Source organism: Chroicocephalus ridibundus, chromosome 2 (assembly GCF_963924245.1).
Source record: "Chroicocephalus ridibundus chromosome 2, bChrRid1.1, whole genome shotgun sequence".
Lineage (NCBI taxonomy): Eukaryota > Metazoa > Chordata > Aves > Charadriiformes > Laridae > Chroicocephalus > Chroicocephalus ridibundus.
Window position 1 is genome coordinate 8,183,571 of NC_086285.1, and position 27,853 is coordinate 8,211,423.

The following is a 27,853-nucleotide window of genomic DNA, read 5'->3' on the forward strand; positions in this document are numbered from 1 at the left end:
GCGTAACACCCAGCCTCACATGCTGCAGGTACACAACAACCGAATAATCTAGTACTAAAGTTTTTACTCAAAAAATTGCTTTTGTACCCAGCAAGTACAGTCTGCATACAATGATCACAGACAACTCTAACCACTGTTTTTATTAATTGTTAATTCAGTTAGGGCAATCAAAAACCAATGCAAATATTCAACTCTTACCTATTATATCAATTTCTTGAAGAGAAACTAAATCCTGCTTACATTACATCATTTTGAACGGTTTCCAGATCTTACATCTATCAAAATGCATCAGTCAACTCAGAACATCCCATGCTTTCTTACTGAAAAAAGCTCAGCATCTTTTGTCTCAAATCAATTTTACTCATGTCTTCAGACCTGATAGCAAACACAAGTCTTCCTGCAGATTACATGGAAAATAACTCCATTTGTTCTTATGCTTTTGAATTATTTCTGATCCCACCAATACCACAAGAAACCCATCTGTCTGTCCCTCAGATGCGTGTTACAGGATTCCCTGAGAAAGGCATCCGTCCTCCAATTTCACCTGTTTACAAAAGGCGACAAACAACCTACAGGCGACAATATCAGTGTATTTCCCTACTGCTACTCCCACCAAGCATTTAAGCTTGAACTAGAAGAATCACGACATGAAAGAGCCAACAGTACCCAAAGTGATATAAATAACCCGCTTTTATGCAAGATGCTGGCCTAGAACATATTAGGTAGAATTTTCTTAATAATACCCAAATTAATTGATGGCATGTAAGAAAAGTAGTTCTTGCATGTTAACTACAGTCTGTCATTACCCATCTAAAATGGATTTAGACAGGAAAAAAACACAACAGAAATGAATGTCATATCGCCACATATCTTTTCCATCTGTTAGCACCCTTGGTGCTCCTTATAAAGAAATGCATTTTTTTATTTCAGATAATGTCAACAAGTATTATGAAATATTTTTCTTTCAATAAAACTGCTAAACCTAGGAAAGCCAAAGGGAAAAACACAAGATCTGCTCGCTAATTAAAAATCCATTAGAACTTATTCAGAAGGCTTGGCAAACCTCAGAAGAATAAACATAGACCTAAAAATAAAATGGGCAATGTAATCAGATAGGTATCAGTGCAAATTTGTAACTCACATGAATTGTTTTTCTTCTAACAAAATTGTTTTCAAACCAGAAGTAAATCCTAAAAGCCAGATCATGGAAACTATTTTTATACCACAGTAAATAAAACTCTGGAAATACTATTGTGAAATATAAACAACAATACAAGTAGCATAATAAGCAATGCTCCGAAGCGCAGTCACAACTAATACAAGTCTTCAAACATGTTTAAAAGCTTCTGGATAAACAGACATATCAATCTCTAGGGGCACAGGTAAGGCAGAAACGCTGCACTCTGCTAACAAAACCAGCCTGCACTTTTTTTTTTCCATCCCTGAAGAGGATTTGTCTAACCTGGAGACACAAATTTGCCTTCTGACAATTACAAATAGGTTACGAATAGCCCCAAATAATTACAAGAGATAACTTCTCATCTTCTGTTCAAAAGACTTAAAATTATCATCTTTATTCGGGACAATGTTCATTGCTGTATACCAATGTTCTTAAAATTTAACCTCTTTATATTTGAGACCACTACAAACCACATCTAGCTACTTTCTCTGCTTTTTCTGTATGCCAGTCTTCTGTCCATTAAGAGTAAATACATAAATTCACAGTATTTTTTTTAGAAATGTTATTCCCTCATTTCTTTAATTTACCTTTTTTTTCCCCACGTTTTTCTTTAAAGGCACGTTAATAAATAGCTGGGTTTTCCAGCCCTTGATGCTAGAGGAGTTCTACTACCTGATCATCTCGTTCCCACCCCCCAGCACGAGATGAGATCAGGCTGTGACAGAAGTGCTACCAAAAGAATGATCTACTGCCCAGCCTACGTCATACGATACAGGTCAGGGTTATAAACAAAATTGTATCTGTGTCACACGATAGGGGCACGTATCCAGCGAACCTTGTTACAGCAACTACTACAATGGAAGTCATCCAAGACGACCAACTGATACCTCCAGGTCAAGTTCCTTTGAGGCCATCATCCAAGGACACACAAGCAATAAGTTCACTGTTTACTGCACTGCAAGTTGCGAAAGGTCCTCAAGTTCTGCAACTTCCCTCCAGTTCAACAGATACCCTCAGTTTGAACAGACAAGGAAATGGGTTTTTAAGGTAATAGGAAATTAATTCTCAGAATTGATGTTCAGTATGGAGAAAAATGCCAAAACGTTCAAGAATCAAACATGCTAACCTGAAGATGTAGAAATAATGTTAAAACAAAGTTGAAGAATGAATACAGATTGAATTTATACCCAGCAAAACAGGGCTAATTTTCATCCAGACCAGTTATCCTATTTCATTCGCTGGAGGTCCAGGAACATTCGTGCTGGAAGCAGCAAGGGAGAAAAGCAGTGACAGGGAGGAGCACCTAGGGAATGAGGAGAGGGAATAAAGCCAGTGAAGCTTCTTTCGGTGATGGTATAAGTGATGCTGTCTAAAAGAATTTGGAAATTACAATCTGAATCACTCGTTTCATAACTTTTTTCAGAAGCCACCAGAAAAACAAGGAACGAACACAATCAGAAATGATACTGATTTATAATGGGACTATTTGTGTATTTACCTAATCTTTTCTGAGCATAGACCTTCTGGAATGACAGCTTCTTAGATATTTATACTTTTATTTCAGCTTGCTTTTTACATATACACATATGCTTCTAATTAACATTTACAGCATGAAAGCTCAGTTCCACTCACCAGACCACACAGCCTCAAAAATTGTCTTAATCAAACCTTTCAGAAGTACTTGCAGGTATCAAAAGCCGGCAGAGCAGCTCTGTAGCAGCTATACTTGCAACCACTTGAGAAGACAACGCTGCCAAGGGAAGCACATACGGCCAGGTGTGACTCACAGCAGCCCTAAGGCTGCTCAGATTTACCCAAGTACTGTCTTGGTATCACAACGGGACAGAACAGGGACCAAGTCACAGTCCCACCCATAAATTTCAGCAGTAAAACCATTAGGTTTTGTTACAATATTACTTCTGCATAACTTTTTTTTTTTGTTCTATTTTTGCAAACTGAAATTTCTCCTTTAAGTACTTGAAAGCCTTCATGATGACCAAAGAATTACAATTGAGGTATACTGTGTCCTCAGAATCTTAGAAACAGTTTGTATTTTGCAATCGATATATGAAAGATTACATTTGAAAAGAATCTTCGACCACAAAGATGTTCAAAGCTTAATACACTGTCCATGACAAAGCTACTGAAGAGAGTGCTATCAAAACACAAGTCCAACCGCTCACAGACTCACAGGACACCATGCCAGAATCATTATCCACGCGAGCCTAAGATCCATAAATATCACTCAATAACCGTAACTGATTGAAGCCCATCTTTCAGAAAGGCACTCACTCTGCCATGCCCTTTGTCGTTTGTTCCTCCTTATGAATTTGTGCTCATTTCCTATGTGAACTTCTCTGGTTTCAGTTTTAAACTGCCGGATCTTGTTGTACCTTTTCCTCTTACATTAGCGAACCCTTAAGAACACAGTATTTTCTCCTCCGGAGATATTATCCACTGTAATCAAATGGGTTTGGATTCCCCCCCTTCCCATAACCTAACAGAGGTTAGGTTATAACATAATATAACCATATAATGGTTAACATAATATAACATAATATAACATAATATAACCATATAACATAATATAACCATATAACATAATATAACCATATAACATAATATAACCATATAATGTCCCATAACCTAACACCTTTCTCACCAAAGGACTCTTCTCCAAGCTTTGTCCCATCTTTGGTCCACTTTGTGACGTTTTGCCAACATTTCGGTCTTTCAGCTGTGGATATCTGAGTAACGTTAAAATGGCAGCAGCCCATCTAACAATCTCTGTGACAAACAGAGCTTCAGGACACAGCCACAAACATCCCACACTCTAGATGTCTTTCCAGAAGTGCTCCTTTCCCAACTGTAGCCCCACCCCTACACTTCTACACGGTGACACCAGCCCTCTCCTTATTGCGACGAGCATTTTGTTTAACTGTGCTTAATCCAAATCCCACTTTTGCCTCTTCCCTGTGCTCATCCACGTCATTCCATGTACAGATTTCAACAGCAGTAATTGTTATTAATATTGACTAATACCAGACTTTATTGCTGGAGGACCACCCAGAAAACCCAAAGCAAGGCAATGACAGTTCCCAAAGACAACAAAGTGCTTTGTCAGCCAGCCCTTAACCCAATTACTGTAGGTTTTATTCCACTGAATAATTCAAACAAATAGTTTTAATCAGAACATAAAACAGTTAGGCCCAGCATCCTTAAAGAAATCCATTTACATTACATCTTTATAGAAAATACGGACAAAAGATCACATCAGATGACCCAATATCTACATCAAAGGTAACTTCTAGAACTCAGGTAGTAGGTAAAAGATAGGATGAAAAGGAAGGGAAGGAATAAGAAAAAAACATCACCTAAGAGTTCCTGCCTCTAAAGAATGTAGTAAATGTATGTATTTCCAACATAAAAATAAAAAGTTCGAAGCCATCAATTCTCCACACCTCTTAAATTTTTGCATATTTAACCATCGAGGCAGGTACTACAGCCATCCCAACAGCAAGGGACTTGCTCTCCCAAAAAGTCACGCCTTCCACATCCCCTTGATTTCAGCGGGAACGACGGGATTTCACTGTCTCACAGAAGTGAGCACCATGCACTCCAATATACTTTGCAGCGTAATAAAATATTCTATTGAAATTACTGGATCTAAAAAACAATGACTTTATTGCTTCTAACAACTTTTTCACTGTAAAATTCAACTCCAAGGTAGTAATTGGCAGGGACAAAATTACGTAGCAATTAGGGCATGACAGCAAAAGCAAACAAGAACTGAAAATGGGTTCGACACTTCTGGTAACAAGCAGGTAATTATCACAGCAGCTTGAAAGGGGCATAATCAACCAAACTGACATCATCCCTCCCACATAATAAAATCTGAAATCCCTTTACGTGCAGTGTAGCTCTTACACACAGCTGGTAAATGCTGCAAGTCTAGTCTCGATGTCTGTCTGCAGAGCAGCTGAGGTTACATTTGGGATAATTTTATTTATTCATTTAGAATGATGGTAACTATTACATGTTTCCATCCGTTGTGGACTACAGAGATTCCTTCTAGAAAACAGTATTTTATGAAAACGCCTTCTTTTCTTTCAGTATAACTTTGTTTTCAAAGTTCCTAGAATACAGAAAAAAATCTCTGCCTAAAAGGCACAGTTACCGTTACACCTCCACCTACAAGTTAAAATACGTTTAACGTTTTCAATATAAAAATAGAAAGTTGCTAATTTTAAATACACTCAACTCTTACGTACTACATTTTACCAACACTTTTCCCCCCCCCCATGACTCATTTTATTTAAACTTAGGTGTGAGCATTAATTGTTGTCTCAAAGCAGCACCATCCTGCGGACATGAGCGTTGTTCGTATCAACACAAAGTCCAGCTGCATCACAAATGGTAATGCATTCATCTTCATAACATATTTGAGGTAATTAAAATACGATCTGTAAAGAACGTTCATTTATCTGCTGTGCCCTTTCAGCATTATTTTATTGCAAGATTCTCACTCTCATCAGCGCAGTGCTTGGAAAACCCATCAGCCCTGACTGACTCGACGGTGGTTGTTTCAGCTGTTAGAGAAGGCTGGGGGAAACCCCCTTCTCCGTTTTCTATATTTTCTATATTCCTAACTTATGTTCCTCTCGATTTTCTCTCTCCTTGTGTTGACAAATCCATTTACCTCCATACTGTCTGTCAATACCACTAGTTTGCTGCTGCCGCCTTCTTCCAGCTCATTAACAGTAGTGAGGCTGAACCCAACACTAATCCCTACACTCCGCCGTTAACTATTTCTTGGATACAAGCAATTTCAAATGCACGGGAATTGTGGCTCAACTTGTATTGTTTTTTCAAGTGAAACTGCCACAAAACATTTACAGGGTACCTCTACCTATCATTTTGTAAACTGTGCTGCAAGCACCATGAGTAAAATATATGATTAACACTTATTTTCTCATCTTTAAAAGCTCAGCACTAACACATCACAACGCGCATTCTTTACACACCTCTTATCTTGAGCAATCTATCTTTTTATTTTTTTGTTGTTGTTGTTATCTTGAGCAATCTAATTTTTTGCACGAAATTCTCACAAAGATAACCCACAGTTGGGTTCCTGGTTGTCAACTTTGCAAAAGTACTAAGGTAATTCTGAACAACGCTATTCATTTCACAATTTAAATTTGATGAGCGTGTAGCCTAGACATGGCATGCCTTGACTTGTGGACGGTTCAGTTTACTGGCAAGAAAAACAGATGCAGGCACACCAGGAGCTATTTGACTGATGACTGTATATTACTGACATGATAAAGATGCTAATACTACCCCAAATCTTGTCTTTTTTACTCGTATCTCAACCATTTTAAATCTCAAATTACTTAGAAAGGTTAAAATTGTATAAGATCTAACAGGGAATGTAATGATAGGACAAGGGGTAACGGGTTTAAACTGAAGGAGGGGAGATTTAGATTGGATGTTAGGAAGAAATTCTTTACTGTGAGGGTGGTGAGACACTGGCACAGGTTGCCCAGAGAAGCTGTGGATGCCCCATCCCTGGAGGTGTTCAAGGCCAGGCTGGATGGGGCTTGGAGCAGCCTGGTCTGGTGGGAGGTGTCCCTGCCCATGGCAGGGGGTTGGAACTGGGTGATCGTTAAGGTCCCTTCCAACCCAAAGCATTCTGTGATTCTATGATTTTCTCAAGAATTGTGTTAATTAAGAAAAAATGAGAAAAGCACAGGTTTACCAATTTAAAGCTACACCAAAGGCAGTGAAAAGAAACACTAAGCTCAAAGCTAAAAAAGGTAAAGTAAAAAAAAAAACCAAAAAAAAACGCTTATTTTTAAACCAATTGCCATTGATGAGACCTCATCCTTTTTAAAAGCAACGCTTCTCTGAACACTATGATTTCATGATGAGAACCTACAAACGTGAACGGTAGCTTTATGCAGAAAGCTAGCAGAGGTCAAAGCAAAACAAAGAGGACTTGGACAAGGGTCACACATTCACCTGCAGTAAGGTGTGAGGTGACCGTCCCCTTTACAAAGCGGGGTTCTATGTCCTGAGGCAGTTCGCAGCCCAGTCCCCCGGGCAGGCACGCTGGCCGAGGCGCTGGCAGAGCAACAGCGCTCAGCAGCTGCAATAAAAGGCGACTGCTGAAGTCGCTGCTGCCAGCGGAACAGGTCTCTGGAATCATGGCCTTAAATGCCCTGTAAATGTAAAGCTCACTAGAAAGTTTCCATTACTAACAAAACACGGGTTACGTACAATATCAGGGCACAGCTCCGCTGAAGCGATGAGGTGGGAAACCTTCACTAACCTTCGCCACCTCCTCTTCTCCATGTACCTTTGTTCTGTTTCGATGACTGATTACGCTAGAACTATCTTTTTACTGCAAACCCGAGAAAGTCACAATGGAATCCGGCCTCTGCAGCATTCAGCGTATTGGAAAGTGGATATTCTAGGATCCCTTAATTCTCAAGACTTGCGAGAAAATCTAAAACACGCAGAAATTTCAGGCACCAATGTTCTGGCCTACAAGCTGCAAAACAAGCACATAAAGTCATCTGATAGAAGAACAAATACTGGTTTTCTTCCTTGCATCTGGATCCTACAGTAAAGATAACACGGTTGGTTCAATGTCCCCAAGGGAACCTTTCTTCATCTGAACAGCTGGAAATAATGTTTTGTTGGAGAAGTACAGTATTTTGAAGCAGAGCTCCTCCCAGTAAGAGCTCTGAGAGGGTGCCAGGCAAACATAAAATCAATAACACCACCACCAATTTTACCTTCTCTAGACACAGGCACAGCCCAATGCCTTATTTTCTTACACGCAATTCAACGTCCCAATTTGCAGATATGTTGAGCGTTTACCTCCTAGAAAAATGTAGTCAAAAGCTGATGTTTAGCTTCCCTTGGAAAATAAAAACAAACTAAGGCTTCAGTCTCACTAGACACACCCCACATTAGCACGATCCAACATTTAGTTTATTGTAGAATAACACTAAGTTGGCAACATACAGTATAAGAACTTAAAAAAATTATGGAAAAACCGTGCTACCATTAAAAAGCATTGCTTATCAATGTCACTGAACTAATTCTAAGCTTAAATAAAAACTATCGCCAAATATGAACTTCATTAGCTAAATAAATTTCTGTTGTTTCACTTCCAAATTTTAAAGAACTCTTCAAATGCTTGGCTTTGGATGTGCACAGTAAAATAAAAATACGTGAGTCCAAAAGCCTGACTCAAAACTATCACACCTGCATGTGCAGTGCTGAATAATTAACCTGTGTTCTTCTTCAAGGACTGTCTGAAAGTCCTTCTGTGTTTTATGCTTTCTGTTATCAGCATCATTCTGAGAATTTGGATTAAAAGCCTATACAATTCTAAATTATTACGAAAGGATTCATTTTTCTGTATGAAAAACTCTAAGTTCTGAAGGCTTCTTCATGAATTCTTCTTCTGAGTAATTCTGTTCTTTTTTTTCAAGTTTCCTTGGCCATATTCAGGTCCATTCAAAAGAAATCACAAAATTTAAAACTGTTAAATTTAATACCTAATAAATATATTTGTATAATCACTACTACAAGGCAGAAAAGAATCCATCAATAGCTTCGATTTTTTTAAATTAATTATAGCGTGGTTTACAAAATGCACTGCTGAAGAATGAATCAGTGGGGGAAAAAAAACCCTGAAAAATTTCACACACTCCTAAAAATTTCAGATAAAAGTAAGTTTGCTACCTTTTTTTACCAGCCACAAAATTCAATCTCTGCTGCCTCGCACACACTTGAACACTATGCGAGCCGGGTTTTGCATCATTAGGAAAAATCATGGGCAAAACACAACAGTGGTTTGATACATTCCTCACGATCACCTTAGGCACTAAGAAAGGTTTCTCTTTCTTTTTATCAAGTAGTTGCTCTGAGTGAGGATAGCGACTACTGATGTTCTTAACACATAAAAGAAAAAACTTTACCTTTGTAAGATCATAGAATCATCAAAAAGTTTGGGTTGGAAGGGACCTTTAAAGTCATCTAGTCCACCCCCTCTCCCACGAGCAGGGACACCTTCACCTAGATCAGGCTGCTCAGAGCCCCGTCCAACCTGACCTGGAATGTTCCCAGGGCTGGAGCATCTACCACCTCTCTGGGCAACCCGGGCCAGTGTTTCACCCACCCTCAGCGTAAAAAATTTCTTCCTTCTATCTAGTCTAAATCTATTCTCTTTTAGTTTAAAGCCATTCCCCCTTTTTCTACCACAACAGGCCCTGCTAAAAAGTTTGTCCCCATCTTTCTTATATTAGTTTCTTAAGAGGCATAACAGAAACTACCAACGCCAACCAGTTCTTCTACATGACAACGGTATCAAAAGGAAATGTACTTAAAATAAGCACAACTCAGATAAGCAGCTATTACAAGTTTACAACAGGGACCCTGTCTGAATACCACAAAATGAATTACAGTATTCCACTACTACTAGATTTTTCAATACTTGCATTACAGCTACGGAAAACAGACAAGCTCCTATTACATTTTTAAAAACAAATTTATAAAAGAAGTCCGTCTGAAGCCACATCTTAAAAAAATCACCAGCCAGCAAACTACTTAGAAATTTTCATCCTATTATTCAGGAAGATCTAAGAATACCAAAATATTTTTAAAACAATAATAGAAAGTCAAGATCTAAGCCACATTAGAAAACCCTCCCCTAAAGCTTCCAATTATTGCAATACTTCTTTAGGCAGAGTTTCATGACAAAAATACTTTTTTTGTGCAGCAGAGACATACAAAAGGATTCTTCGGGATGCCAAACACTTTCAGAACTCTCCAGTGATGACTCATCCTGTTATGTATACAAAGCTTTCATTAAAAAAAAAAAAAAAAAGTCAGTTGGCATCATTACAGATCCTCAGTTAGCAATCTTCAACTTACTGTTATTTCTTGTACAAAGTATTCTAAACGCTCTGCAATAAAGTATTCTGGTATGCTAATTTTGGGGAGGAAAACGTGCAACTTAACTTGAATGGCCTTTCTTACACAAAGACTTTCTGCTCTGGCTCACAAAATGCTCCAAGATGGCCTCGAATACAATTTTTAGCTAGACAGAAATTCTTTGTTACTCCACGGCGGTTCTTTGCCAGTTGCGCTGATCAACTATTTTGCCAAAACAAAAAAAAATAAAATAAGTCTTTCAAAACGAGCCCTGATGAGTGTAACAAAAAGAATCACTTTAAAAAAAAAAAAGGAGGGGGGGGGTTTGCAGTTTAACTGTTCCTGAAAACTTTGAAAGCATTCCTTCTGGCTGCTTCTTTAGAAGCATCATTTGAATCCCCCCCACATGAATTTATTTAAATAAACTGTTGTACTTCAACAAAATCGCAATGAACTAAAAACTGCCATACAGGTGCAAATAATTGTAATGAACCGATATACCGATAAGTATTCGCCAGTAAGACTGGTTTCTTTTTTTATATATGACTTCTTCAAAATGTGGTGGTGGGGTGGGTTTTTTTGTTTTAATTGGCTGTTGTTTGCTTTACTTATACATATGAACGGTTGCAAGATGTACTAGAAACCAGACGCTTCCCACAGCACTAAACACAGCACAAGCTCCATCAAGTGTTGGGTCCGGTCTTTCCAGACCAGGCTTACGAGTCGAGAGGATGGTTTCCATTCCTGCCTCTTCATCTTCTACCTGCAGGTACAAACCCAGGTAACAGCAGCTGTGGAGCTTTAAATCAAACACACGTTTACCTTCTGAAACTCATCTCAGGATTTACTTTGCAGAGGCAGCTAGTCTGGAGTTAGTGACGCTCACACTGGCCAAATTCAAACCAACACGCAAGATGCAAATAATTTTTGTTATTTTCAATCCCTCCAGCCACTCACTTCTCTAATAACTCAGTTCCTAGTGTTGATCCTTTTCTAAACATGGCCACACACGCGTAAGCAGCCGCCGCAGCACCAGCTATGCAACTTCTCTTTCCCACTGGGGACACACTTACCAGCATCTCAGATGTTTTCAGAACAGACGCCTCCCCCACCACTGCCACACATACATTTTATTTTATTTCTTATAAACGCCTCTTACCCACAGTAGTTACAAGTGCCAAATCATCTGATTCCACAGAGTGTCAAAAGAAAAGACAGATCTAAGAACTTATATAGCATTTTCTATCCCTTCTTGTTCTGCAACATGTTTGATTTGGAAATAATACCCTTCATTTGCTCAAATTCCAACAACCACAAGAAGCCAGCTGTCCCTCTCCAGTCATTTACATCGATCATTGGACTTGGTCAACTATACCGTATTTCTGATAAGTTTATGCTTGTCCGTAGGCAAGGCTATACCTGATCAGATACAAGTTAAATCTGTGGATGCTATGAGTCTTTGAGCTTGAAGCCTACTGATTTCTGTGTTTCACAAAAACTAAAGCTAAAGAACAACCCATTTTTTTTCTACTTCCACACAAGATAAGAAGGCCTGTCTTAGAAAGCATAACTAAATCCTTTTGATTTTTTTTTTTAATTTAGTCACAAGTTTTTGTTATTCTCTCATTATTTATGTACTACCATAGGTGGTCATGGCAAATTACCAACATAATTTACGCTGGTTCTCTAGCTGTAAGACTAGCTTTTCAACTGAATACCAAAAGAAAAAAAAAAAAAAAAAAGACGTCTTTGGAAGTTAAAAAGCAGAGGTGTAGGAAAACAAGAGACACCCCCAGCCAACAACAGGAGCTTTGCATTTCATATTTGTCTTTAGCAGACAACATTTTAAATGAAAGCAGACACTGCTTTCATTTTCTCGCATTTAGGCTGAAGCAGCGCATCTTCATCAGAGGTTTGCATGAGGCTGGGGCTTGGGAACGATCAGCCTCACAAACAAGAGAGACGGTTCAAAACACACACCACCCAAACATAATGGAGGGCCCAGCGCAAAGCATGGGCTTGGCTCCATCTAACAAACAAAAGGGGATACTTTAATCACATTTTAATGAGGGTTGCACGTGACCTGGCCCATTAGATACTGAAATGCTTCTGCAGTTACCATGCGGCCACCTGGGCATTTGGTGGCTAATGCTCAAACTGGCTGCTACAGTACCCTTGAGGAAGGAAAAATAAATAAAGCTGCAGCATCTTTCATTGATAACACTATTAATACACTGGGGGCTTTAAAGATCTGTAGAGCCACAGACAATGACACGATCAAGTGTGAAACCTAAACTCACCAATAACCAGTTCTATCAAGAAACATAATACGCAGAAAAATTAAGTCCATTTATGGTATATATAAAACAGGCTCACTATCCAGATACAAATATTATTTAACTAATAGAATGAATCAAAACCTAAGCTATGTAATACAGACAGCTAACATGGCCAAACAAGATCCCGTGATTCCTTAAAGCCGCAAAAAGTGAAAAAGTGTCCTGCCCTAAGAACGACAAGAAAACTTGCTGACAGTCCAGACTCCTGCTTTTGGAGTCCACTTGTCTCTTAATGCCTTCAAAAAGCAGTCCCGTTACACAAACACACACACGATTTTTTCAGTTTAAATAAAATTTCGCTGATGTAAAGTGACGCTCTCAACTAGGTCTTCAGTATTTGTGCACCTCTTTCAGAAGTATACCGTCTGTTTTTCCCATACATACATTTTCATGTATCTTAATAATTGTAATCACAATTCATATTGGAAAAGTGATCACAGAACCAGCATTTACCATTTCTTCCACTACATACTACATGGCACTGATGCCAGCAGGTAGAAGGTTCAAGAAAATCCCAAGTAAAAGGTGGCTGTTCTTCTCACAACATGCAGTTAGACTGAGGTATTCCATGCTCATCATGCTGAAAGTTTGTGGGACTGAGGAGAGGCTGGACATATTCAAAGGAGATGTCTAATGCTCAACAGATCTAACACAGAGAGTCATCCTTGACTCCAGAAATCCCACAATTCTTTCCCAATCTTCTGCAATTAGTGATTCAGGGAAGCATCGTTACAAAATTACCCTTTCCTTCTTTTCCTTCCTAGGCGTCTGCTATTACCCACTGCAGGAAGCATGACGACGGGACATCCAGATCTCTGATCTGACCCAGAAAAGCTGCTGTTGTGAAACAGACAATGTCTCCATACTATCCTACAAACAGACTCTGAACCCAGAGCTAGGAAAACAAAGCTCACCATGTTGCCCAAATTATTGTCACACCTAAAGACTGATCCTTAACAACACTAACCTTCATTTTCCAGCCTTGTATTCAACATCCTGAACCGTGAATAGTGAACATGCAATTACATGGCCTTTAGTGGTCTATTAAAGTTTCATTCCTCTAAAAGACTAGTTCCTGATTTCTGGTGTCCAGAGACTCCAATGCTGTCCTACAGAGAATCAGTTCTGCACGGTGGGAGGTGGTGGAAGCTAAGAAAATGTCTGAGCATCCTATATACCTGCCTGTTCAGTAGATGGTTTATTCGGATCTTGGTCCATACTGTATTGAAAAGATTATACTAAGCACCATACATGCCTTAGTCAGGTGGTCATTATCTACCACAGTAAAAAAAATAACCACAAGAACAGCAAGCTTCATGTCATACACTCATGCTTTTCCACAGGATGCTTTCACAGTCAAAAAACACCTACTTTTCTTGTAGTTAAGCAACACTAAGCTCTTCTGGCAGCTCAATGGGTTCTCCTAAGTCACCAAATTCCTCACGCAGACTCAGAAATAACCCAGGCACCATGTGTCCTGTCACTGAAGAAAGTCAGGTGACATCCTACTGCTATCTTCTAATTCGAAATAAGATCCAATCCTAGTATACCAGCATTCTAACCTTATTTTTTGTAGGGAATTAGTAATGTGTTGCTTCTTGCAGTCAGTTAAAAGACTAGAGAGAGAGAGATTTGTGTGAGTTTGCTGTGAACCCATCTGAGAAGACAGGTAGACACTGCTTATAGAGAGGGTTGAGGGAAATCTGGTAAGATGGTTGTCTCCTGGGGAAAAGAGAAGGAGTAAGAGGCAATTTCTTATGTGTGGAAGACAAAGAGGTGAGCTTTAGGGCAGGGGTCCAGGGAAGATATTAGAGTATGACTCTATTTTGTCATTTGGCAATTTGTCAGGCTCATGACTTTAACCATCCCACAAATACCAATTTTCAGCACCCAGGCTCGTCTTTTTGATGAAATTTGGCATGCATCTTTGAATGCCAGGACCAAAGAGTTAAGGACAGAGTTTTATGAGAAACAGTTGGTGTCCACTGACTGTGAGCAAGTTCATCCTTACACATAAAAGTTGCTTAATTTCATCCATCCACTTCCCATGAGGATGTGGTGAACATTCATGAGGAAATGGGGTAAAAGACCAAGGTGCATGAACCAGGGTGGCCACAGAGCTCTGTCACCAAATTTCACTTTTGCTGCTCAGGTACAACCTGGGTACAGGATGATGTGCAGAAAGTTTGCTTCGCATGACTTTTGCAGGCGTAGGAGGCTGTTGGAAGGACTGGAGAGGAGGTTCCAGGAGAAATTATTTCAAGATACATCTTCTTTGAGTATAGGTTGCAACCACTGAAAAGATTCTGCAAATTGAGTTCAGACACCAGATGTAGAAGAGGTGCTTCCTGTACTGACAGCAAGTGCTTACGGGGCAGCTGGACACTTTGTGAAAAAATAGCATCTATTCTCCTACACGTGACCAAAAGCTCATCTGTTTTCACCAGTTACAACAGTTTTTACAGAAGATGCAACCACTCCCCCCATCCTTGCTTCTCTTGTAGCCTTAAGAGACGTAACACCACCACTGCTTTCCTGCCCCTAACTATACCACTCCAGCACTTCTTCCAAATTCCTCACAAATAATTTCACGCACAGAGGATGCTACAGAACAGTAAAAAAAAAAAAAAAAAGTTACCCTCACAACCTGCTGAAGAGACCACAACCACCATTGGATCTTCTATTACAAAGGAGACCTTCAAGACAGCCTTCCCCAGAAAAGGTCTCCTACTTTTCACCTACAGATATACATTACTTATCAGTTGAGCCAACTAAGTAGCTCTTTAGCTGCTTCCTGGCCCGAAGAGAAAAAACATTGGCACAGCAGATGGTGAAAAGTACAAGGATAGGGTGTGGAGTCCTACCTGCAAAATTATTCAACCCTACCTCCCTCTGATAAAATTTAACACATAATATCAGTACTTATGATACTGCTGTTTGTCTGATGAAACTCTGTATCAGGCAGCAGGCTGGGTCTCAGAGGCATGAAATACACGTCTAGCTCTGGAAGAACAGCATCAAGTAAGTCCAGTTCGCACCGAGTGGTCCAGAAGTGTCCTTCATTTTTTTTCTCTACATACAAGATTGTGATTCTTGTCGGTTCTGCGAGCAGTGGCAATAAAACATGACTAACTGGCCAGTCAAATAATGATACAGCAATCGAGAACCAGTTTGCTGAATTTATAATTGTTACAATTTCAGCTTAGCACTGTTTCATGGACTCTTTAAGTTAACAGAACACTAGCCTCACGTTTTCCCGAGACTTGGAGAATCAAAAACTATTCTGCAATGTCTTGTTTATTTTTTCTAAAGCATCCTGTTCCCCACACTTTTTGATCATGCAGAGCAGCAACTGGTTAGCACTATTCAAAACAGCTGGCACAGAAGGGACCCGACTATCGAATTCTTACTCATACTGATGAACGTTTACTCTCATGACTATTTTATTTCAATGGAAAACCTTCTATTGACTTCAGTTGTTTTTGAAACAGAATTGTGTACCTTAGAGAATACCCCATCATCCTGATTAATAATTAAATGAATCCATACAGTACTTATTCACTGAGAGTTCTTTATTTGGAGGTCCAGAGGCATCAATAATGAAAACTCTTGCATAGTATTGGTGAAGCTGTCAGCAGCAGACGTTGAAGATTAGGCAGCCGTAAGAAAAGAAATAAACATATAAATACAATACAGGGGTGTTTTTACACATGAACTGCACGTAGGTCTAGCAATGACCAGGAGAACTACCTCCCCCTAAGCTTCATTTCTCCCAGCTATCACCAGAGCAAACAGTAGCAAACAACCTTCATCAACAGGGGCGATGGCAGCAGATGTCACAACTGGCAATAGCCATTTCTGGCTATACACCACAGTTAGAAACTCTGACTTTCCGGTAACACACTAAACAGAAGTCAACCGATTTCAAAACATCCCCAAGGGAGGCAATAGAACTGCCTAAAATAGTAGCTATTCACCAATTCAGCACTAGGATTCCAAATTTTCTATGGAGAAGTGACATAACCATCTCAGCAACTGAATCACAGCCCTCAAGACAGATTCAATAGCTACATGTGTTTCCAAAAAATGAAAGAGAGAAAATTATTAACCTAGTAACTCCTCATAGTTAAACACGCTACGTCGTTCTAGGTGGATTTTACTACCCAAAGACAAATATATGGGGCAGGATATACATTTAATTATTTTACATTTTGTAGATTAATCTATAAGCTAAATAAAGTATACAGGCCGGGCTCCCCTCCCCCATCCAGTTTCAAGAATTTGTTCATGCAAGACTGTACCCTGATCCACACAAACCACCTCAGAAATCTTCCAGGCTTCCATCACCCTCTTCTTCCAAGAGCTAGACTGCAAATTATAACAGTTGCTACTTCTGGAACTGCATAACACTGTCTTTACATCATTCTTTAAACTGTTTGTTTTTCCTTAAATTAAAAAATCTCGGCTTCCTTTAACAAAGGTGAAAACAGAAGATGACAAGGGACAAACGGAAGGGAAAAGATGGTTAAATACACATGAAAAGAAAGAGTGCTCACAGACAAGCTACTGCACCAAGATGGTTTAAGGTGAAAGGAAAAGACTGAAGTCTATGCTTCTCATCCTCCATCTCCCATCTGTCTTCAAGATTACGTTCCTGTAACTCAGGATTCCTCTCTTCTGATCAATGCAAACTCACAAGTCTTCCAAAAGCCCTCTACCTTGTTTTTGTACCCATTCCTATATGCAGTCAGCCTTCTACTAAAATATCGCAAAGCCAAAGTGAAATTTTTCAAACAAGAAAAGTCTGTCAAAGGTTAAAAGAGTACTTCCTGTTCAACCCAGACCTCCATTTTATGACAGCTCTGAACACGTAACAGATGACTTCTGCCATGACTGTGACTAAACCTTCTGTACACAAGGCAAGGCAAGGCTGACATGGCAGTGACAACACCTTGCACACCTTTTATTATTTGTCCCAGAACAAGAAACCTTTGAAAAGATGAGAAAATATCCTAGACTCATTCCCTCATGGCTCTCCTTGACCATCGTCAGTCTCTTCTTGCTTGTTAAAACTCATTCTCCGTGGTGCCACAAAACTGTACTGCCAAAAATCACCTCACTCAAGCGGAAAGACAAGGTGAACAAAATAAAGTTACAACCTTACTCCTCCTTCTCATCGCTCCAGATACACCGTCCCTGTACAGTCCCACCCAACACATCCCTTCCCCCTGCCCCATTCTCTTTGTTCTGTCGATTGTATTGTATCCTTTCACCCTGGTCCTCAGGCTTGGAAAGAAAGCCTTCAAATTCCATCAAAGACAATCTCCTCACAAGTAATTTGGTTCAAAGAAGGTAGATTTCTGCAGAACTATAAGCATCAATAAGGACTCCACTTGAGGTTTTCTGAATTCTGGAAAAAAACCAGCTCTCCTTCCCCCTGGTCTAATCCCATCTCAAACAGGTGCCCCATGGAATACCAGATGCCCCTCTGTAACTGCCCACTTCAGAGTTTGTCACATTTTTACACTTTTCTCTACAGCATCTGATGCTAGACACTAACAGGGGGCAGGAGTATAATTTAGATCTTAAGCTGGTTGGGGTAGAAGCCTAACTATGAACCAGGCAGTAGTAACCTGCTCTCACGTGCACTCCCTAAACAGCTTCCAAAAGCAATCTACATTCTCTTTTCATAGCACTAGGGCGTTTGGGGCACAAAAATTAAGGATAATAGAGAAAAAAGAAAAACAAGGGAGGGGGAGAAAAGAGATAGGGAGATCTGGAGTAACAACAACATGGAAGTGTTCGTGGTTCGGAGGAACACACTCAGTTCCATCTAAAACAAAGAATTCATCCCCGAAACAGAAGCATACCCAAGAACTGCAAGTCCTTACTAAACAAACAAACAAATACACAAGCAGACTCTTCTTCCATGCCTTCATCTTCCATGAGTGTCTAGTTAAGTAATGTTACTCAGCTATATACCTTTCAATGCTTGGTAACCAGGATGAAAACATGGGTCAAAGTAGCCAATGTGAAATCTTTTCTTTTCTAGCTATATTACAAAAGCAACGTCAGCACAAACCCCACTTACTGTGTAACATTTCACCGGTGAATACAGACAAGAGGGAGACTTCACCGAAGAGACAGAAATGCAACACGCTATGACTAACTTTCAGACGGTCTTATGGAGGAGTCAAATACCCTCCATATGTGCAATTTCATCTATGCTTATATGCCTGCCATTGGACCTCAACTTTGAGATGAAAATAAATCCTAACGAGGCCACGTGTAATTACGATCCATTTTTTTAAAATCAAAGATATTTCCAAAGGAAAAAGCTTCACTGTGATGTTTTGCCACTCATTTTGATATGCAACTGCACCTAAGAAGTTAGGAAAAAATATATCTGCAAAGACCACTCAGTCAAAGACACATCTGTTTGCTGAGTACGTTCCACATCAGATTACCAAACACAGTAATTTGAACGCTTTTAAACAGCAGGCGCTCACCTCTTCCCAACACTACGTGACTGTTTCTCTCCAACCGCCTTCCCTACCCAATTGCTGTGACATTTCCTGGTTCACCTGAGCCGCCCCAGAGAGCACAGCTGCGGCACAGCCAACGCCACGAATCGCAAGAAGACATCTGATATCCGTGATATCACACGCTGGGATACTGCCAGAGGACCACAACACGCCAAAAGGATTTCATAGAGGAAAGGCAGAATTACAAAAGACTAGCTAAAGGCCCACCGTCAAACTGGGGTTTAATACTTCTTTCTGAAAACAACGCTACCTCCTATAGAGTTCCCAGAAGCCTTTTTAATTACTAAAATTGGAATGGCCCAAATAAAACAAAAAAATATCTTTCAGCTCCTTCAGAATGTGCTTTTGACAATGCTCCAGAGCCAGTTCCCCTTCTTCTCGGACTGCATATTTTATACTAAATGGTTTACAAAGTACACGCTATTCCATACCAAGACTGTCCTATCCACACTTAAAGAACAGGAAAACAGAGCTGCCAAAGCCATAAGATTTGAGAGCAATGATGATAAAAGAATACTTTTACCATTATTTTTAAATAGCTGACTAAATTTCAGGCTGGAAATACCCTGTAAAGCACACGCTGAATGGTCCTTTTAGCCTGAAACAAAAGCAGAAATCAATACATGGCTGCTTTTCATTTTTGCTCAGCCATTTACCTTTAAAGAGATCATTTTCAGGCGAGTCCAATGAACAGTCACATTAAGAAAGCGTACATGATGCAACTACTTTCTACTGGCATATTATGTAAATGACAATAATGCCACCCCTTGCCTCCCCTCCCCCCAAAAAACCCACAACTCTCACAGAACATTTTGACAAGGAGTTTTCCTTTTGGGAAAGAATAATACAAAAGAAGAAAGAAAAAAAAAGAAAACAAAAAAAAAAAGGATAGAAGTTAACTGAGTATGCAGTCTGACAAAATAATTATACCAAAATTCAGTAACAATTCCTACAAAAACAGGATGTAGAGTATTTTGCCCTACAAGCATCTAGATTCAATGCTGGCAGAATATTAGTTTGCACAGAATAAATACAACATAAGAAGAGCAGAGTCATAAAACAGCTTACAAAGACGACCTGCAAGTGAGGCAAGCAATTAAAAACTACAGATACGCAAACTCCAAGTATATTATCAAAACAAAGGACATTTACAATGAAGTAGTAAAAGAAGCACACACCAAATACTTTAAAAATAAACATACAGTAGTCACCAGTGAAATTAATGAATAGCTAGCGTAGATGCAGCTGATCACAGTAGCACTGAGAAAACTGTATCTTGTTCTCCTGCCTCTGTTTCTCTTATAAGTAGATGGTTAAAATATTTACACTGAACAGCCTGGGAGCTGCAGTTTTTTTCTGTAGCAAGTGCATTTTGTTGTGCAGGACACCAAACACAACACGCTAACATCACCACGACGTACGGAAAGCACAAAGACCCCTATGTGCAAGCTCCAGCTTAGGAACTGTGTTTACTTCAATACATAGTATTTTATAGAGTCACTGAGAATCTTTAAATGTCTGCCTAGTTGTTTCAGTTTTGCAACAGAAGTATTAACCCGCTCCTTTACTTCTTCAGCTGTGAAAAAAAATGCCAATTATTTTCATACCGATCTTTATTTCTTTCAAGAACTCTACTATGCCAAGCAATGCTATTCTAGAAAACAGTGAAGTTAAATAATAAAACTAAACTAACTCAGGAACATTTTTCAATTACGTAATGAATCTGGTTACAGAATTAACTAATGCTTCACTGGCGAATATCTAATATTTAGCATCTAGAATTAGGTACATGACTGAAACAGTTTTTTAGAAAAATACAAAACACCACACAGATTAACTGGCTCATATTTTTAAAACATAGGTTGTTTTGTTGGTGGTGTTTTTTTTTTTTTTAAACCAACCTGCTACAAAGTAATCCCACTGAAAAAAAGGGACAGCCAGTCTCCCATTTTGTCCAGAGCAAAAAAGAAAAAAAAAAAACCACAAAAAAAGACTTTTATTTTCCATTACAGTTTGTATTAAGTTTGCTAAAGCAGCCAGTTACATAACACTTACTTTGACTTATGACCTATTTGCTCACAGCTCATACAAAAATCATCACATACGATGGCCTGAACATCCATTATGCACTAGGAATATGGTATATTTTTTTAAAGTGCTATTGTTCTTTTAATTTAGAACTGTAGATAAAGGCAGCTGAGAGGATCATTTAAAATTAAGACTATACAGGTATGCTTTGAAACCATGCAAAATTAAAATAGCACTCTTTAAAAAAAAAAAAAAAAGAATAGCGTGTACAGGGTAGTCCAAAACATTTAAGAAATATTAATCCTATCTCATTTTCCATCACTCCAGAATTCACACCAGGAAATGAAAGTGCTAAAAAAAAAAGGGGGGGGGGGGGGGAAGAGAGGAGGAAAAAAAAAAAAACAGCCAAAACCCAGAGTTGTGCTATAGCTAGCCATATAAAGTCATATTTTTCGGAGGAGATGTGGGTGCGGGTGCGGGCACACGTGTGTGCCGGTACCGGTGCCGTGCTCCCGGCCAGCTGACCGCGCCGGGCTTTTGTGCTGGGCGCCTCTCCCGCCCCCACCCTCCTTTTCCCCTTGTTTTTATTTAAATGCTGGAGGACCAGATTATCTGGGGGAGCGTGTTAACTCCAACCTATACCCCACACACACCTCCCCGAACCGACACCCCCCACCACCACCTTCCTCTCCCGGCCGCCAGCGCCCCCCGCCTCCACCCGACAAGTTTCTGGCCGCGGTGGCGGGGGGTACCCCCGTCGCCCCCCCCCCCCGCGGGGGCATCACCCCCGCCCGCTGTCACAGTTTGCCCTTCCGTACAAAGAAGTTAAAACGCCAGACGTACTCACCCCCGGCGAACTGCTTTTGCGCCACATAGCCCAGCCCCGCCGAACCGCTCACGAATTTTTGCCCCCCCCCTCGGAAAATGGAGGGGGGGGCCGGCGGCGGCGCCCGCCCGCTCGATCCGGAGCGAAAGAGAAGTTATTTACATGTCAGGGCCCGGCGCCGTGCGGAGACACACCGACCGCTCAGCACTCCCCGCCATCAGCCATGTTACTCTGCCGGACCCGCCGCTCGGTCGCGGCGCTCCCCAGCCCAGCGGCTCCCCCTGCCCCGGGGCCTCGGCGCGGCTGGGCGGGCGCGGCTCTACAGGGCCCCCATGGCGACGCCGCCGGGGGAGCGATTCGCCACCAGCCCCGATCGCCTCGGAACTTCGGCTCCGGGATCCTCCCCGAACCAGGCTGGAGCCGGCGGAGGAGGAGGCGGAGGAGGGGGAGGGGAGCGGAGGGGAGGGGAAAAGGGAAGAAAAAAAAAAAAAAAAGAAAAAGGGGAAAAAAAAAAAAAAAAAAAAAAGAGGAGCCGAGCGAGAGAAAGTAGATCCGACGCAGCCGGGCGCCGCCAATGTGCGGACCGGAGTCCTGCGGAAGGAGCCGGGGCCGCCTGCGCCAGCCAGACCGAGCGGCGGCCGGAGGCGCAGCGCCCCCTCCGGGGGCTCGGCTCCGCTCCCCCCGCACCGCACCCCCGAGCCCGGCAGGCGGCCCCGGTCCCACCCCCCCGTCCCGGGGACACCTTCCCCCGGCGCCCGGCTCCCTCCTTCCCCCCTTAACAAAGCGGCGCAACTGGAAAGTTACAAGGCGTTTCCACGGGTGCCGGGCGCTTCCCCGCAGGAGCCCCCCGTGGCTGCTGTGGGCTACTCGGTGGGGATTTCAGCCACACAGACGAACGTGTAACTTCCAGTATTGCCTCACCCCCGCCTCCCCCCGCTCCTTTTTAACATTTTCCAGGCTGCTCTGCGCTTCTCCAAAGCCAGCCCGGAACGGAGAGGCTGAGAAAGGCCGTCTGACAAACGTCCATCTACAAGCGGCTCTTTCCTCATCCTCCAGACGGTCCCTGCCAATTCTCCTTCTCTACGCGGAGAAAAACACATCAAGAAAACATTACGCAAGGATCGTTTCACTGGTATTGATAGATACTCGCAAACCAACCCATTTCAGGAGTAACGCAACTACCTTCGTTCAACTTCCCACAGAAGCCCCAGACCAGCCGCTGGGTGAGGCTTCGCTGCTGTCCGTCTTTCACAACTTTTCTTAAAATTTTTTTAAGCATCAGATATCCGCAAGACACAGGCTGACATGTCAACAAGAATACTCTGACTTAGCTGCCAAACAAAAATAAAACCCTGCCTTACGTCTATTTTTTCACTCATGAATTATTGTTTTTTTAATCAAATTCTCTTCTGTTACACCGAGATGTAACTGGACACGCTTAACCTTGGGCACCTCCTGTTGTGGACAAGCAAATAAGTTCCGTGTTGTCTTATCAGTACTGGTTAGAGAAATTCTCAATAAATGCAACTCAAAAAGACCATTTCACCTCCGAACACCCGAACACCCCCACCCCGGGATCTCCCCAGGTAGAGGGAGTGGACGGACGCTGCCTGTCATTACGTTTTCACTTGAAACACGCTCTGGGTGCCTGGCCTACAGGAAGGCTTTTATCAAACCAATTCTCCAGAGATTAAGATAATTTTTTTTTTTTAAAAAAAAAAGCACTCACATGAAAAAAAATCTCCACGTGTTTACTCTGAAACAAGTAACTATTGTATAAGAGCCATTGTGCCATGTCAGTACAGGTACGGACACATACATATATTTAGCTACAAGGAGCTATCAAGCTACCGCTTATCAGCACATCTCTGGTAACCACGCGTATTAGCACACTTTGCCTGCTGCAATGAGAAGGTTAAATATGTTAGTAGTGAAGACGGTAAATGTCAGTATTTTATTTTGCAGTAAGGGCTGGTTATTTTGGTCCAACCAAGGAGCAGTGAATTGCTAAACCACTACTGGACGTTCATCAATTTGCCCAGTGCCTTTACTGCTCACAGCCCTTTGGGTTTTACCAGGACAAACCCCTCTTGCACACACATCTCCATACCGTTTAAACATTTTTCTAACCATGCTTTCGGAGATTAAGTAAAATAAGCTCCTCTTAAACCAAAGCAGACACCCAACAGTGGACAGAAGCTGTGTATTTTCCAAATTGTATTAAATAAAATGAGTTTCCATGTCTATAGTTGGCAGGTTAAGCAAGGCCAGAGCACCAAGTTTATTGTGTCAGCTGTCCCAAAACTGCCAATTTGTATATAAGCTTCCACTACAACGCTGGTGCGGTACCTTCGGAGAGGGTAACCCCTGCAGCACAACTGACACACCATAAATTCACGAAGTTGTTTGTGCTCTTGCACCTTAAACCTCTTGATATTTTCAAACATGTTACATTCTGTTAAAAAAAAAAAAAAACAAACATGTTTTAACATACCAGGTAATGGGTCACCTGACAAGTTTAAGTACGTTAGCACAAACAAGACAAGTTGCAATTTAATAATAGCTGGTTAAAATAATGATAATAAATTACTCTCAGTACTTTTCCCTGCTGTTCATGTGATCCGAGATGCAGGCAAACAGGCATGAGGTTGCCTTCCCTGGCTTAGCCGTCCCCGAGAGCTTCGACCATGGAGCTGCATTTTCCCTCACATTGCAAGATGCGAGATTTAGTTCTTTTACTGTAAAAGCACGTTAAGTGCCATAAAAACCTTAGTAAGGACAAAACTGTAATTTGACTACAGCAGTCAGACACGGTCCAACACCAGTCATGTTGACTAATTACTACTTTGCCACACAAACTGCCCATAAATTGCCTTCAGCAGGATTATACCATGAGCCAAAGGAACAGCTCGGGGTAGGGTTTCATGTTGGCCAGTAATTCCGACTGAAGCCAATCCCACCCTGTGCCTCTTCTCCCCAGCCTCTGAACTGTGCCTGCTCACCTCTATGTTGGATCGCCTTGATGATGACCCTCCTCACTGCAGGGGAGGTTGGATTAGATGACCTTTAAAGGTCCCTTCCAACCCAAACCATCCTATGATTCTGCACTGTTAACCAGAGGAGGGGACCCAGCAAGAAGCAGCAGGGCCGGACACTGGAAAAGGGCAAAGCAATTTTGCCTGCATCGATTCCCTGCCCCGATTCACACGTCTCTGCAAACGCGTGTCGCCATGATGGCAAGGCACAAACTGTTTAAGCCAACAATTCTGCCAAGAAAATGTACATGGGGAAAATGGCATCAGTCATCTCTCCTAAGACAGGCTTTTTTTTTTTTTTGTAAGGAACAGAAGCGATGGATTTAATCATTAAGATAAAAACTTATGTCTATACATATGGTGGACTGTTTTCTTCCAAACTCAAACTGATTAACTCAAGGATACAACTCTCTTGAGTTAATCAAGACGCATTTAGCAAAGCATGCCTTATCTGTTTATGATGGGCCCTATTTATGATTTCTAACTTTTGGAGAAAGCTACTTCTCAGCAACCAAGAGAAATTCAGATGTAGATCTGTCACCGCTTCCAATGTATTCCAATTTAAATTTCAGGTGCAACACATATACAATACATGGGGAGGGACGCTTTATCAGGGAGTGTAATGACAGGACGAGGGGTAACGGCCTCAAACTGAACGAGGGTAGATTCAGATTGGATATCAGGAAGAAATTCTTTACTGTGAGGGTGGTGAGGCATGGGAACAGGTTGTCCAGGGAAGTTGTCAATGCCCCATCCCTGGAGGTGTTCAAGGCCAGGCTGGATGGGGCTTTGAGCAGCCTGGTCTAGTGGGAGGTGTCCCTGCCCAGGGCAGGGGGCTGGAACTGGGTGATCTTTAAGGTCCCTTCCAACCCAAACCATTCTGTGATTCTGTGAAATAAGAGACACGGGCTTCACAACAGAAGTACTATTTTGTTACAACAGCAGTACTATTTTGTTACAACAGCTAGATCATACATTTGATTTGGTACTTGATGGAATTTAAAACGTACAAAGATTAATACATTAAGAAACACAAAAATATGTTGTCTTTTTTAAGCATGTTTCTTCTTAACTTCTGCTGACCTGCTATTTCTGAGATCTTCAATGGTTTTCTAATAATATTATAATAGAATCATAATGACTTGAGAGTAAGTGGCAAGCATCTAGCTACAAAAAGACAACAAACAGAAAAGGAACCCCAAATATTTTTCCTTAGCCTGGCAATTCTACTGAAATGTAAAGGCAATTTACCTTCTAGCACCTTTTTATGCTTCCATGCTACATACCAACTTGAACCAACCTCTTCTGTCAATACAGTTTCTCTGTAAATTCCACTTTTGATGCCAAAGCATAGATTCAACAGTAGCCTGACTTCTTTTTGATTGCATTTGAAGGGCTTTGGAAGTTCTTAGTTTCTAACCTGTACTACGAAAGTCTCTGGAGATAGAATCCATTTCTAAAAGTTTAAAAAAAAAAAAAAAAGGTTCCAAACTGTTTCCAAACCGTACTTTTTCCTCTTCCCTGCACTTTCTCTTCTTGTGCGCATGAACCAGATCATATCTGGAACCCAAGATAGGTCGGCAGCACGTCATACAGCCAAGAAGCAGCACATTTTGTGCATTAACTACATACTCAGTTAACATACTATTATAAATTTGATTTAAAGCCATTACATCTAAGATGTCGTATCTACCAAGCGTGGTATTAGAAATAAAATTTGAACAGTAACGTAAGTTAGGTAATTGAAATAGCTTTCCACATAGAAAGTATCAAACTGTCTATTCTTACAGCTTTGACAAACAAATTTTGGCAGATATTACTGAAAAGGCTCAGGGTGCCTTTCTTCCTTGATGTCTTCCCATGCTTCAGCCAAAGGTTACCGTCCCTGTGACAGAGATGGCAGAAAGGACATACCAATGCAAAGCCTACCATTACACTTAACTCACTGACGAATGAGAATTTGAGGTAGAAACCCCAAACAACAATCTGGAAGGTACCCTTCTGCCTCTATGGCTGATACCGTCCCACAGAGCATCAGCACAGATGCCTCAAGGTAGCTTGAGCTCACCAAGTGTCACCAGTGCTTGTCCAGTAACACAATGCAAACAGCAATATCAATGGAGAAACATAGGCTGTATTGGGTTAAAAAGCATTTATGAAAAAAATATTTGAAATAAAAAAAATAGGTCTTCAGATCTCGCATTAGCACTAGAAATCTCAGATTTCCTTACTCACTTCTTCACTTCCCTAACAGCACTATTTCACGTGGAGTTGAAGAAGCATGGCATGTGGGGCTTTCTTATAGAAATGCTGCACACCAGACAAGAGTCTCATCACCTGTGTCCATTTTATACTACTACTAAGTGTCAGTACGGGTAAACTGTGGTGCAAAACTGAAATGATAACGTAGTACTGCCTACAAGAAACGGAAGTAAAAGGGTGAGCAAATGAATTCAGAAAGGACTAAAACCCAATACAGACAAACAGACTACAAGTTGAAATGAAGATGCAAGAAGAGAAGAGGTAGAAACCAGGCAAAACCTAAACACTTACAGGCCATCAAAAAATGACTCACTGCTAATGACATGCCTTGTTAGCTGCTAGCACAGGCAGGACAAAACTGTTCGCAACAGTGCATTATGGAAATCCAGTGAGAATACAAATTCTGACATATTTTCTTTAAAGTAATCAAAATACCCTTTTCTAGCAGATAAACTTTTAAATATACTCTTTAAGAAGAAAAACTGGAATGCCAGGTGACACCATTTCTGAAAAAAAAAAAAAAAAAAAAAACAACCCACCATAGAAAGGAAGTAATGATTTATTTAGTATATGTGGAATCACACAGATTAATAGATAAAGCAAGTATCAGGTGACAGAGGGAATAAGGAACACAGAAAATGAAACAAAGAGATTTAGTAAACTATTTTCTTTCAAGAAATAATACAGGA

General features: G+C 40.9%; 1 protein-coding gene across 14 annotated transcripts in view; it reads right to left on the reverse strand.

Moving 5' to 3' along the window:
- Window positions 1-27,853, reverse strand: part of KMT2C (lysine methyltransferase 2C) — a 203,739-nt gene that overhangs the window by 162,230 nt on the left and 13,656 nt on the right. The window contains exon 1 of one of the 14 annotated variants that reach the window (XM_063324388.1): window positions 21,889-22,275. The exons of the other annotated variants lie outside the window; for them this stretch is intronic. The gene's annotated coding sequence lies outside the window, so the exon portion shown is untranslated. Of the gene's footprint in view, window positions 1-21,888; window positions 22,276-27,853 lie in introns of those variants that run through there. 14 annotated transcript variants of the gene reach the window in all.